At 34.5% G+C, this 14,441-nt stretch overlaps 1 protein-coding gene across 1 annotated transcript in view; it reads left to right on the top strand.

The window, feature by feature from the left end:
• The window catches only part of LIG4 (DNA ligase 4), a 220,253-nt gene extending 207,457 nt beyond the window's left edge, over positions 1-12,796 (top strand). The window contains exon 3 of the transcript XR_013174729.1: positions 12,573-12,796. The gene's annotated coding sequence lies outside the window, so the exon portion shown is untranslated. The remainder of the gene's footprint in view (positions 1-12,572) is intronic.
• The last annotated feature ends 1,645 nt before the right edge of the window (positions 12,797-14,441 follow it).

Here is a 14,441-nt window from a genome sequence, read left to right as displayed (position 1 = left end):
AGCTTCCAGAGTAGGCTCTTGACTCTGTTTGCACTCTCTCAGTCACTGATACCTTATTTGTTACAAATATTTTCCCCATTTTGGTCAGGAAGGTATTGTCAATCTCATGGTGCTAGGGCCAGGCTAATTCCTGGGAGTCAGATCCCACATTACCAGAGAGAGTTTTACCCTGGGTGTCATGTCCCATGTAGGGCAGAGGGTAGTGATTTCACCTGCAGAGTTGGGCTTAGAGGCCACATCTAAGAAACAAAGGTCTTCTGGAAGTAATTCTTAGGCATAACTATGGGTAGGCTAAGCTTCTCCACTACATAAATAAGCTTCACAGGAGCAAGCCTCAAGATCAAAGGCTTGGCCTATTGACTTGGGGTCCCTAATATTTTAGACAGTATCAAGGGTTTCCCTGGTGGCAAAGTTTGATAATTCCATATTTTTTTCTCCCATCCCTCAGAGGACTTAGCCAATATTTTTTAACTGTCTACTCAGCATACTCTGGGATGTATCCAGCTTTACATTAAGCTATACAGAATTAAAAGCTCTTATTCCCATTCTGGGATCCCTGTGTTTGGATTGTTTAAATGATCTATCCATTCAGGTTGAGTTAGATTATGTGCTACAGAAAATTTGGATTCTGGGTAAATAAACCTCTCTTCCTTTGGTCTCATAAGGTAGGTGAAGTTCTAAAGTACAGACAATGTCTTCCATACCCCTGTATTCTGATTTATCTTAGTCCCAATCTGATTGACTTCATCCTTAACTCTAATTGAAACCTGATCTCTTTTTCAGTTTCTTGAACAGTTGTTGTATATGGCTATGCTGGCTTTCAGAGCTGCAGAACTCCTACTCTCCTATCATTTTTAAAACTGCAGCATTTGTCCCTTTTTTTAGGCACTCACCCAATTACTGCAGTCCTTCAGTTGTTTTCTAGAGTTTTGAGAGAGTTTGATTTTGTCAATTTTTGCTGGTTCAAAGATTCTGTAGGGAAATGTCTACTTGGAACATCTCACACTGCTGTCCTTGTTTGACTAGAAGTCCGAGAATGATTTATGTTTTGAGAGCTTGAAGACAGAAATAAAAGCCTGGAGTAGCCATAGTAGAAAATAAGAGAGTGTTGATTTTGGATAAAAGATTCTTGACCAGTGGAAAAGAAAAACAACTTAAAGAGTTAGGAAATCAAAATTTATTATGTGTGATTGTGGTAGTTTGAAGTGTTATGTGCCCCCAGAAAAGCCATGTTCTTTTAATCCAAGCTTGTGTAGGCAGATTAGGTTGTTTCCATGGAGATGTGACCCCACCCATTCATTTATATGAGTGGATTAAGGGTGAAACATTTTGGAAAAAGCATAGATGCTTGGAGATAGACATGCCCCAGGAGATGCTAAGCAAGGTCCACATAACTGAAAGAGCCAGAACCTGGACAGAGCTGAAGAGAAACTCAGACACGAAATCCAGAGAAAAGCCTCTGGAGAGAGAGTGAGCCATTGAAATCATAGCCGAGGAGAGAGGAATCAGCAGATGCTGCCCTGTGCCTTTCCATGTGACACAGACAACCTGGATCCCAGCAATCTTTCATTCAAGAAGGTATTCTCTTTTTGATGCCTTAATTTTGACATTTTCATGGATTTAGAACTATGAATTTGTTACCTAATAATTCCTCTTTGTAAAAGCCAATCCATTTCTGGTATATTGCATTCAGGCAGATTATCAAACTGAAACAGTGATACTTTTCAATGTGTTTGCTTTCCCACACTCCCAAGATCCCAATGAGGTGGCAATAAATAATTACAAAGCAAATTGTGGCAAAAAAAAAAATGAGAAAGGGATTATTTTTGAAAACTGAAGAGGTACGCAAGTTTATAAAAGTATAAAACATTTAGAAGTGCTAGAGCCCACAATACTTAAAGACCAAAGATACAGAATGGAAGTTGATTTCCTGGATGAGTTAGTGTGTCCCTAATTTCAGAGTTAATTTTTTTTCATAATTGGAAAGAGGTAAGGATAATTAAACAATTAAAATATTTTGAGACGGAAACAAAAGTCACCTACATAATTTGTAAATCAAATCTACAACAAAACTTTCATCAGGAACACAGGAGTCTGGAATACAATGAAGCAATAACTTTGAATTTACAAAGAAGTGATTATGAACCTAAAACCCTAGAATTGTATACTCAAAATTTTAGTCAAGTGTGAAGGTATAACTAAAGATATTTCAAAATTTCTAGGTTTTCACGGACTCATACATTTTACTTCCCAAGCATCCATTCTGCAGAATTACTTAAAACATCACACTTTCAAGGGGAAAAAAAATCCAGGAAAGAGAATAACACAGAACTCCAAAAGCAGGTGAACTAAGGAAGAAGTGTACTTAAACATATTCAAGCATAATAGCCATGCAGGAGGTCTATGGGATAACTCCTGTTTCCCAGCCATCCATTAGAGCATCACAGCTTCAAACCCACCGTGTTGCCTAATCTGTGAAAATGGATCTGGGCTGTGTTGGTTAGATTCAGTTGTCAACTTGGCCAGGTGAGCATACCTAATCTTGTTGCTGCGGACATAAGCCAACAGTACGTGAACCACATCTGTTGCCAATTACATCTGCAGTCAGCTAGGAGGCGTGTCTGCTGCAATGAGTGACGGTTTGACTTAATTGGCTGGTGCCTAAATGAGAGAAAGCAATGTAGCACAGCTAAGCAGCTCGGCATTCCTCATCTCAGCACTTGCAGCTCAGCCCAGGCCTTTGGAGATGCAGAAAGATGTCACCCCGGGGAAAGTTGTTGGAACCCAGGGGCCTGGAGAGAAGACCAGCAGAGACCACCCTGTGCCTGCCACATAAGAAATAACCTCAGTGGAAAGTTAGCTGCCTTTCCTCTGAAGAACCAACAAAATAAATCCCCTTTTATTAAAAGCCAATCCATCTCTGGTGTGATGCATTCCGGCAGCTAGCAAACTAGAACATGGGCCTTCTAAAAATGTTTCCTTATCAGAAAGCATAACTTTAAATTTGTCTGTGGAGGGTGGTGGAAACAGATTGCAAGTGAAAGGAGGCCTCCTCATAATTTCTGCTGTTCTTTGGCATGCTGGAAAGGATGCTTCTCACCCACTGCTCATTCTCCTTGATGGTAAGAACCTGCAGTACAACTTTCTCAAATTTTGGCCACCTTATGTTTTCACTACCTCTCAACATTTCAAGAAACACTAGCTTGGCATATTTAATTTTTAAAATTCAGCTTTGTTATTTTAGATTGGAGGTTCTCTCCATGCTGTGCTGTACTTGTTCATAGTGTATAATTATAAAATGCCTCTCAAGATTCTGATTTGAGTTTCAGTTTCTATAAGATTGAATACCATAGGGAATTAGATTGAAGATGGATTTCTGTGCTTCTTCCCTGTGTGGCGTTAGCTTATGAATGTTTCATGATTTCTACATATGCCACAGATATTGAGTTGTCTCTGCTTCAGATAACATAGATCTCTGGTTGAGGAGTTTTTTAAGTATGCTAAATGAAAAGAATTTATATTTTAATCTGTGTCATTGAAATAGAAATAATCACTTTTCATTTTAATCAGTTTTTACTATATAACTCTTAGAAAATATATTTTATTATTACTGTCATGTTCATTCATTCATTTCAATGAATTTGTGCCGATTTAAAATTATTATGTACCCCAGAAAAAACATGTTTTAATCTTGACTTAATCTTGTGGAGGCAGCTGTTTCTTTTAATACTGATTCAATAATATAGGCTGGACTCTTTTGATTAGATTGTCTCCATGGAGATGTGACATACCCAATTGTGGGTATTAACTTTTGATTAAATGGAGATGCAATTCCACCCATTCCAGGTGGGTCTTAATTAGCTTATTGGAATCCTTTAAAAGAGGAAACATTTTAGAGAGAGTCAGAAGCAACAGAAGGAGGAGAAATGACAGAAATTTCAGAGCCAACAGAAACTTCATAACAGAGCTGACATAGACGTGGACACGTGGGGAATAGAGACATAGTTGTTTAGAGATGCTTGGAGCCCAGCAGACTTTGCATGAGATGTTGAGCAAGCCAGAACCTGGAGAGAGCCAAGGGAAGCCAAGAGATTAAAGCCAGCCTTGGAGAAATAAAGTAAGGAACCTCTGCAGGAATAGAGGCTGAAAGCAATGAAGCAACGGAACAGTGCATCTTCCCAGCTCACAGGGGTGTTGCAGATGCATCAGCCTTCCTTGAATTAACATGTATTTCCCTGGATGCCTTAGTTTGGACGCTTTCACTTCCTTAGAGCTGTAAACTTGTAACTTATTAAATTCCATTTTATAAAAGCCATTCCTGTTCTGGTATATTGCATTCCAGCAACTTGCAAACATTGAGTATCAGTTTTCTCTTTAGTGTGAGTATGAAGGATGTATTGATTTCTTTAAATGTTAGAAAAATAAAGTGTAGAATTGGTATTCAATGAGGATCCATCTGACTGATTTTCACATTGAAAAGATAAAGATAACATCAATTTATGTTTATACAGAAAATTTAATTTTAAAGTTAAATATTTATAATTCTTGCTGTTTTTAGCTGAATATTTCTGTCACTAATTGCACACTAACTTTTCATGTAATGCTAAAATTTTATTAGAATTCACATGTCCATATTACTATTTCTTTTTTACTGTGAAAACAATGACATTTACATACTACTTATTGATTTTTTTCTATGACACATATTCATATTTCTAATTGTCCTTCAGCTTAGTTTTCCTCTTTTCCACATGTGTTTTAAGTTATTGGCTCATTATATCTCATTTTTGTTATCATTATTTGACTTGAAAAATGTGTATAAGCAAACATTGCTGAAGTATACAAGAATAAATTGGGCTTTGCCACTGCTTTTCGTTAAAGATGCCTTCTGTTAGGGATAGAGAGTCTGGCATGAAAATCAACTCTTGTCGTTGAGGCCAGGCACTGTGTCTGTGTGCTTTTGAATGGACCAATATACATTCGTGTGGAGTAGAAGTTAAAAAAGGATCTACGATAGCTCAAAAACTGGTCAGAGTTTGGGCAGGGGATTAAATAAAGGCAATTCTGTAAATAGGGAGAAAGTATTTCAGACAATTTTAATAGCTTAAACATTTATTGAACATCTATTATATTCTTGGTGCCAACTTAGATCTTGAGGAAAATTAAAACCAGAATTTTTCTTTCAGCACTTTAAAAACTTCATTTTATTGTCTTCTGGTTTGAATAGATTATGACAAGAAGTCTGCTATAATTCTTATTTTTTTCCCCATTCTATGTAATGGGATCTCATTTCTGATTGCCTTAATGTTTTCTCTTTGTCTTTTGATTTCAGCAATTTTGGTTTCTGTCTGTGTATGTATTTGGTCCTTATTTGCTAGATGTTCTCTTAGTTCCTCCGATCTGTGTTTGTATCATTGATTTTGGAATATTCTTGGCCATTATTTCTTCTTCTATTTTCCTATCCCATTCTCTCCCTCTTCTACAAAAAATCCAATTGCAAATGTATTAGACAATTTAAAGTTGTCTGTGAACTGTTGCATCAGTTGGATTCTCTGTTTTTTTTTTTTTTAGTTGTTGTTGTTTTACTCTTTATTTCTTTCTGTTCAGTTTGGGTAATTGCTTTGGTTTGCTAAGGTTGCTGAAATGCAATATGCCTGAAACAGACTGGCTTTTAACAATGGGGATTTATTGGCTTACACATTATAAATCTAAAGACATAAAAATGTCCAAATTAAGGCATCAGCAGGATGATACCTTCTCTGAAGAAAGACTGCTGGCATCTGACACACATCTGTCACATGGGAAGACACATGGCCAGAGTCTGCTAGTCCTTTTCTCCTGGGTTTCCTTGCTTTCGGCTTCTGGCTTCAGTGGCTCTCTTTCCGCCTCTGGTGGTGTGCTTCGTCTCTCTTAGCTTCTCCAGGGCTTTTCTCTAAGCAGTCTGGGTGTTTTCTGTCTTTTATCCTCTCACAAAAGACTCCAGTAAGAGGATTAAGACCCACCCTGAATGGGCTGGGTCATACCTCGAGTGAAGCAACCTAACCACAAGGTCCCACCTAGCTAGAACAGGTCCATATCCAGAGGAATGGAATAAAAGAACATGGCTTTTTTTTGAGGGGTGCACGACTGCTTCAAACACCACAGTAATTTCTATGGACCTATCTTTAAGTCAAGTGATATTTCTTTGATTGGCTCTGTCAGATATGTTGGAGACCTTCAAAGAGATTTTCCATATTTGATACTGTGTTTTCCCCTCTAGGCTTTATATTTGGTTCTTCTTTATAGTTTACAACTCCCTGCTAAAATTACCTGTTTTCTTCATGTTGTCTACATTTTCCAATTGAGCCTTTAACATGTTAATAATAGACACTTTTAAATTCCTTGTCAGATGGTTTCAACATCTGTTTCATATCTGGGGTGGATTTAATTATTCCTTTCTTTCATAACAATTTGTTGGCCTTTTTTTTAAATTGCATGCCTCAATTTCTTGCTGAAAGTTAGTATCTTTAGGATAGTAGAGATAAGTAGATATTGAAGAAATAGTTTTATTGTATCTGGAAATGGACCCACATTTATTTCTTCCATGCCTTTAGAGTGGGGTTTTGATGAGTCTATTTAAGAGTTTGCATGGAATTGAAGTTTGTTGTTGCTTTGGCCACCCTGAAAGCACACAGACTTTATCTTCATTTAGTGATACTTTTTGCATTTCAAATGGGGGTTTATTTGCAAAGGTTTTTTTCTCATCCTTCCTCTTCTCTCAGCTTTAGATTTTTCCTTTTTGCCACACATCCAAGAGATTCTTTTCTATGCTCTTGTGTCTATCCTTTCCTTTTCCCTTCAATGTTCCATGCTTAATTGTTAGTTTATTTTCTTCCTTCTTCTTACTTTGTACTTATTTTACTTCCTTCTTGCGTTTTCTTGGGGTAAAGAATTGGGATAATGATTTGAGCCTCTTCTTCTATTTCAATGTAAGTAATTAGTGTTATAACTTTCCCTTTCAGCACTGCTTTAGCTGCATACCACATATTTTCATTCTGTAGTGTACATTTATTAACTTACTTTGAGACTTCCTCTCCGAACCATGGATTGTTTAGACGCCTGTCATTTCATTCTCAAATGTTTAAACTTTTTCTTGATGTCTTCCTGCGATTGATTTCTAGTTAGATTCCATTATGGTCAGAGAACATGTGCTAAATGATTTCACATTCTTTTAATTTGTTGAAGTTTGTTATATTGTTATATAGGAATTGTATATTTTGTTGCTGTTGCGTATAGCTTTTTTTTTAATAAAGGTTATTAGGTTCTATTAGTTTGTTGCTTTGCTGATTTTCTGTCTTGTAGTTCTATAAATTCCTGAGAGGTGGGTGTTAAAGTACCTAACCATAATTTTGTAATTGTCTTCTCCTATTTTCAGTGCTATTAGTTTTTTGGGGGGGTGGGGGGATAGGGAGGTTGCATGATTTAGGAATCGAACCTGGGTCTCATGCATGGAAGGTGAGCATTCTACCACTTACTATTAGTTTTTATTTCATGCATTTTGATGTTCTTTTGTTTGATGTGTACACATTTAGGATCATTATGTCTTCTTGGTGGATTAATTATTTTATTGTTATGTAATGTCTTCTTTGTACTAATTTTTTTCTCTAAAGTCTACTCCATTTAATATTAATATAGTCACTCATGTTTTTTAAAAAATTAGTTCTTACATTGTATAACTTTCCCATCCTTTTACTTTCAGCCTATTTATATCATTGTATTTAAAGTGGATTTTTTGTATAGATAGCATATTGTTGGATCGTGCTTTTTTTTAACCCCTAAAAAATCTTTGGCATTTAGTTGTTTTAGATCATTTAAATATAAGGTAATAATTGATATGCTAGGGCTTGTCTGCCATTGTATTATGTTTTCTCTTTGTTTTCTTTCTACCTCATTTTTCTGTTCTTCTTTCATTCTTTCCTGCAATTTACTTGAACATTTTTTAGCATTATATTTTGACTGATGTAGAAGACTTTTGAGCGTATAACCATGTATGATTTTCTTAAGGATTGCTCGATGCATGTCATGTATTAGTCAACTGGTGTCAGTGTTCACCAGATCTAGTGAAGTACAAAAGCTTCCTTCTATTTAAGTTCCTTTACTGGCCCCCCTTTTAAATATCATTGTCTTGGGTACCAGAAGGTGTTATAATTTTTATTTTCTATCACCACATATGATTTAGAAAAGTAATGAAGGAAAGTATAGTCTGTTATATTTAACCATATTTCTAAAATGTCTATTGTTCTTTCTTCTTGATGCTCAACAGTTCCTCCCTTTGTAATTTCCTTTTTTTTTTTTTACCTTTAGTGGGGAGGAGAAAGCAATAATTCTGTATTATCTGCTTTGGAACAAAGTCTTTGCTTGGCTAAACTCTTTTTTTAAACTGATTCCTGGTTGTTTCTGTCTCAGGAAAGAAAGTACTCATGTCTACGTCTCTCCCTGATGGGACACGTATCTGCTTAGATTTTGGCCAGTTGACCTCAGGACTCTCGATAAGTTTAAATTAAATTAGCCCTTATTTTTTTTTTAACAATGAAAGTGAAGATTCTCCCAGTTTTCCTCTACAATACCTTCCATTGCCAAAATTATATACACTTGTAGAAATATATATATATATTTATATACATATTTAGCATATTAAAAATATACACACACAACTGTTCAAGGAAGCTATGGTAAAAAATTTACAAACTTAATGCAAAATGCCTATTATTTAAGTTTATGCAATCTAAAGAAACATTTACATGCACACACACATACACCATAAAACGCACGTATCATGATTTGTAAAGAGTATTCTTATTTGGTTAATATTACCTAAAGACATAGCAAACAATATTTTATCAGAATATATGAAGTAAATTTTGAAACTCTGTACAATATTCTCAAATTCACCTCTACTCATTTCACCAACTTTATTTCCCATTTACCCCAACACTGAATTCCTTGGTCAATAGTACATATCTCATATATTATTATTTTTTTCCCTTGGAATAACATTCTCTTCACATATCAAGGAATAAATATAATAATTATTTCAGAGGGCAATATGTGTGATATTCTTTTAAATACTCAGGCTTATAAGAAAGAAAACATCCCTATAATGATCTTGATCTACTTAGTCTTTTGTTGGGTGTATGAACCAAATAAGTAGAAGGAAATGCCTTATTATCTGTATATAATATTTATTAACAATCAAGTTTGCTAAGAAAGCAAATCCTGCCAATATCTTGCTGTTGGACCTCTGGCCTCTGAAAGCATAAGACAATAAATTCCTTTTGTTAAGCCACCAGTGCATGGCATTTGTTTGCCAGCAGCTCTGGCAAACTAAGACAAGAACTTATGTGTTTTTTCTTCAATGTGACCTCTCATAAATATCTAACTCTGTGGAAATCAATTTTCTAACTTATAAAATGTGTGAGATAATATCTACACCAAAGGATTACTATGAGCATAAAATGAAATAATACATCTGAAAGAGCCTAGCTCAGAATAATCTGACAATATCTGTGGTGGTTTCTTGCTAACCAAGCTTTGGCTCAACTATTCCACCCAGAAATATCCCTAAGTTCTTGGAAGTACTAAAAATATTAATGTTATCGAGCCATCACTGTTTATTAAATACCAAGAATTATTTCACCATTAATTTAATTACTTTATTGAGTAATAATGTTTTGCCTTATACTTATGCTCTTGAATGGTATAAGTACTTATGAATGAATACAGAATAAAATATACCCATAGATTTGATGGTTATGTCTTTTATGAAAATTATGGAGACACTCCATTGAAGATATTTGAAAATTTGTAGACCAATTAATTATACAATCTTCCCTCCTTATGGAACACTTTTGCTCTCTCCTTAATTCTCTCTCTGCTGTCTTGTCCATTTAGGAGACATTAGTGAAATGTATGCACTACTAGAGTGATCGGTGATGTTAAATTTCATTTTTTAAGGAAGATTTACATGGCTTATTTTAACTCTGAATTTATTTAGCACATTTACAAAAATAAGTCTACACAGAAACATTTGTAATAAAATTCACAAGTTTGCAGGAAGAGAAGGAAGGTTTTTCTTCCTCCAAAGTTCTTGGCAATTAAATTTTCTTTCTCATTTTATCTAGTTCCGCTACTGAATAGAAGTTAAAATAAATACATACAATTTAAAACAGCACAAAAATTAAATCCTGAAATATGTCTAACAAAATATGTATAAGATCTCTATGAAGAAAAGTATAAAATTCTATTGTAAGAAATCAAAGATCAAAATAAATGGAAATACAGTTTCTGTTCATGTATAGAAAGACTTGAAGTTGTTAATATATCAATTCTTCACATCCTGATCAATAGATTCAGTGCAACTCCAATAAAAATCCCAGCAAGTTATCTTGTATATATTGACAAATGGATTCTAAAGGCAAAAGACCCAGAATGTCCAACAAAATACTGAAGGAGGAGGAGGGGGAGGAAAGGAGAACAAACACCCCTCAACTTCAAGATTTACTGTGAAGCTATAGTAGTAAAGACGTGTTGGTCTGGTGGAATAATAGACATGTAGATTAATGAAACAGAAGAGAGAATTCACAGAGGAACAAGGAGCAATTAAATGGATAAAGGTTGAGAGAGAGAGAGGAAGGATGAAGAAGAGGAGGAGGAGGAAGAGAAGATGGAGGAAGAGGAGAAAAAAAGAAGAAAAAACTATTCTTTAAAAATTAATCCAAAGTGGATCATAGATGTAAAAATAAAGTATGAAACTATAAAACTTCTAAAATAAAGTAGGGAGAATATCTATGTAACCTTGAGTTTGTTGAAGTTTTAAAAATTGTATCAAACCATGGTCCATGAAAAAAATTGATAAATTAGATTTTATTAAAATTAAAATCTCCTGCTCTGTAAAAGACACTATAGAGAGAATCAGGAGACCTGTTCAAAACTGGAAAAATGAGAGCTCTGGATTATATGGGAGTTCTCTTTACTATCTTCCCAATTTTTCTATACAGCTAAAACTGCTCTAAAAATAAAGTCTATTTAAAATATTGAATTCCTGGGACAAACTTCACCTGATCATAATGTAATATCATTTTTATATATTGCTAGATTTTATTTGCTTTTTTAAGAAAGGATTTTTGCAACTATAACCATGAAGGATATAAATGCATACTTTTCTTTGTTACAACATCCTTGTCAGAAATTATGTGGGTCTCATAAGTAAGTAGGAAGAGGTCCCTTCTCTTCTATTTTCTGAACAAGTTTAGGTAAGACTGGTATTATTTCTTAATGAATTTTTTGATACAATTTGTCATTAAAATCATGCATGCCTGAAATTTGGGTGGGTGGGTATGGTAGGGACAATGGAAGGTTTTTTTCTTGTTTTTACAATCACATGGTCAGATTGTAAAAGCTGTATAGTTATATGGTCTTCTTCAAGAATCAAGGCTACTAGAACACCGTTCAACAGTTTTAGGTATTTCCCACTAGCCACTCCAAAGCACAATAAACTAAAAAAGGAATATCTATATAATTCATTAGAATCACTCCAGGATAACCTCTCAATTCCATGATGCCAATTTCTGGCTCATCTCAGGAATCCTGTCCTGTGTTGCCAGAGAGATTCACAGCCCTGGGAGCCATGTCCCACATAGTGGGGAAGGCAGGGAGTTCACCTGCCAAACTGGCTTAGCGAGAGAGGCCGCATCTGAGCAACAAAAGAGACTTTCTGGAGGATGACTCTTTTTTTTTTTTCAAGTGAATGTGATTATTTTCTTTTTTAATCTTTTTATTTTATTTTTTAAATACCAAAAAACACAAAGAAAATGCAAACATTCCTATTTTGATCATTCCACTCTGCACATATAATCAGTAATTCACGATATCATCACATAGTTGCACATTCATCATCATAATCATTTCTTGGAACATTGCATCTATTCAGAAAAAGAAATAAAATGAAAACAGAAGAAAAAATTATACATACCATACCCCTTACCCCTCCCTTTCATTGATCACTAGCATTTCAAACTAAATTTATTTTAACATTTTTCCCCCTATTATTTATTTTTATTCCATATGTTCTACTCATCTGTTGACAAGGTAGATAAAAGGAGCATCAGACACAAGGTTTTCACAATCACATAGTCACACTGTGAGAGCTATATCATTCAGTCATCAAGAAACATGGCTACTGGAATACAGCTCTACATTTTCAGGCAGTCCCCTCCAGCCTCTCCATTACATCTTGAATAATAAGGTGATATCTACTTAATGTGTAAGAATAACCTCCAGGATAACCTCTCGACTCTGTTTGGAGTCTCTCAGCCATTGACACTTTGTCTCGTTCACTCTTAGTGGAAGGATTTTAATCCCAAATCTAGGTACTTTAAAAGGTAAAGAGCTATAAAAATATTCTGTTTCTTGTCTTCATTTTGTAAATTATGCCTTTCAGGGAATTTGTCCATTTCATCTAGTTTGTCAAATACATAGGTATGTGGTTTTTCTCTATCTAACTGTGTGTCTGTCTGTTTATCTACAAGCTATAGGGAGGAGCTAGAAGCCAGAGTCAAGAGGACCCGGAAGAAAAAGAGGATATTGCCATGTGATGGGAGACAGGGACACAAACCTAGGAACCCCAAGGATCACTGGCAGTCCGTGTCAGGATGTTATAGACCTTGCGGAAAAGCATCGCTTTGATGATGCCTTGATTTTGGACTTCTCCTAGCTTCCAAACTTGTAAGCCAATAAATTCCCTTTATTTAAACCAACCCATTGTGTGGTATTTGACATTCACATTGTGTGGTCAATTTATCAGTTTTATCAATATAACATAAAGCAATATTGACTTTATCATAGTTCTGCATTTTCATCTGTTTTCTATTTCATTAATTTCCACTCATTTATTATTTCTTGTGCCCTTCTTATATTTGGCTTAATTTTTTTTTCTTTTTCTAGCTTCTTTTTGTAGATGTTCACATAATAAGACATTCAAATAGATATTTCTATTTTTTTTAATATGCTTTAAAACTGTACATTTTTCCTTGGGATTACTTTAGATGCATCTGACAAATTTTGGCATGTGTTTTCATGATAATTTATTCCAGAATATTTTATAATTTCCCTTGTGACTTGTTCTTTAAAATGTGTTTCTCAATTTACAAGTACTGCATTTTATACATATCTTGCTATTCATTGGTTTCTATTTAAATCCATATTGATTGAAGTACATGCTCATATTATTTCAAATCCTGTGAAATTTATTAAGACTAATTTTAGCTCTGAAATTTGTCCGTCTTGGGGGAGAGTCCATGTGTACTTGAAATTGACGTATAGTCTGCCATTATAAGTTCAGATTTGTTGGTAGTGTTGTTCAAATCTTCTAGATAATTATTTTAGTCTTCTTGTTCTAGCAATTACTGATTGATGGCTTTTGAATATGTAACTATATTGCCTATTTGTCCATTTGTCCATTTGTTTCTGTCAATTTTTCTTTATGTATGTTGATACACTATTAGTTTCATACACATGTACATTTCTTGTGACCTCTTGATGAATAAACTTTTTTCTCATCACACCATAACTTCTATCTCTAGTAATATTCCTTTTATTGAACTCTTCTTTGTCTGATAATGTATTGCCAGACCAGTTTTTTATGCTTAGTGCTTGCTTGATCTTTTTTCATCCTTTTACTTTTAGCCTGTTTATGTCTTTACATATAAAGTGTGTTTCTTTTAGAAAACACTCATGGGATTTTATTGTATTCAGATAATCTGACTTATTTGGAGTGTTTAATGAATTTACTTTTAATGTGTTGATATATTTGAGTTAAAGTCTACTGTCTTACCATTTATTTACTATTTGGTTCCTCGATATTTTATTTCCTTTTTTCTCCATTTCTATCTTCTTTTGAACTAATCAAGTATATTTTAAAATACCATTTTCCATTTCTTGTTTGTGGTTTTTTAGCTGTGCTATTTTTCTTTAGTTGTTGCATTACAGAAAAATATATCCATTTTCCTCCTGTAAAAATCTACATTTAATTAAAATATTTCCCATGCAATCTAAGAATCTTACAACATTAAAAAAAATAATTTCTACTGACTTTTGCCCTTTGTTCTATGGCTGTCACATATTGAACCTGTACCTATGTTATAAACAATAAACTACATTTTATAAACAATAAACTATCATTTTCCTTTAAACATTATTTGAATTTAAGTGACATAAGTAGAATGAATGCAAAGTCTTTCATATTTAGCTATAATATATCGTGAATACTGTCACCATAAACACCAGTGTGCAAACGTCCATTTGTGTCTGAAGTATATACCTACTAATGGGGTTGCAGGATCATGTGGCCTTCCTATACTTGGCCTCCCATGGAACCACCACACTGCCCTCCAGAGAGGCTGCAC

The sequence above is a fragment of the Tamandua tetradactyla genome, chromosome 4, assembly GCF_023851605.1.
Source record: "Tamandua tetradactyla isolate mTamTet1 chromosome 4, mTamTet1.pri, whole genome shotgun sequence".
Classification (NCBI taxonomy): Eukaryota; Metazoa; Chordata; class Mammalia; order Pilosa; family Myrmecophagidae; genus Tamandua; species Tamandua tetradactyla.
Note: the sequence above shows the minus strand (reverse complement) of the source record. Positions and strands in the feature narration are given on the sequence as shown.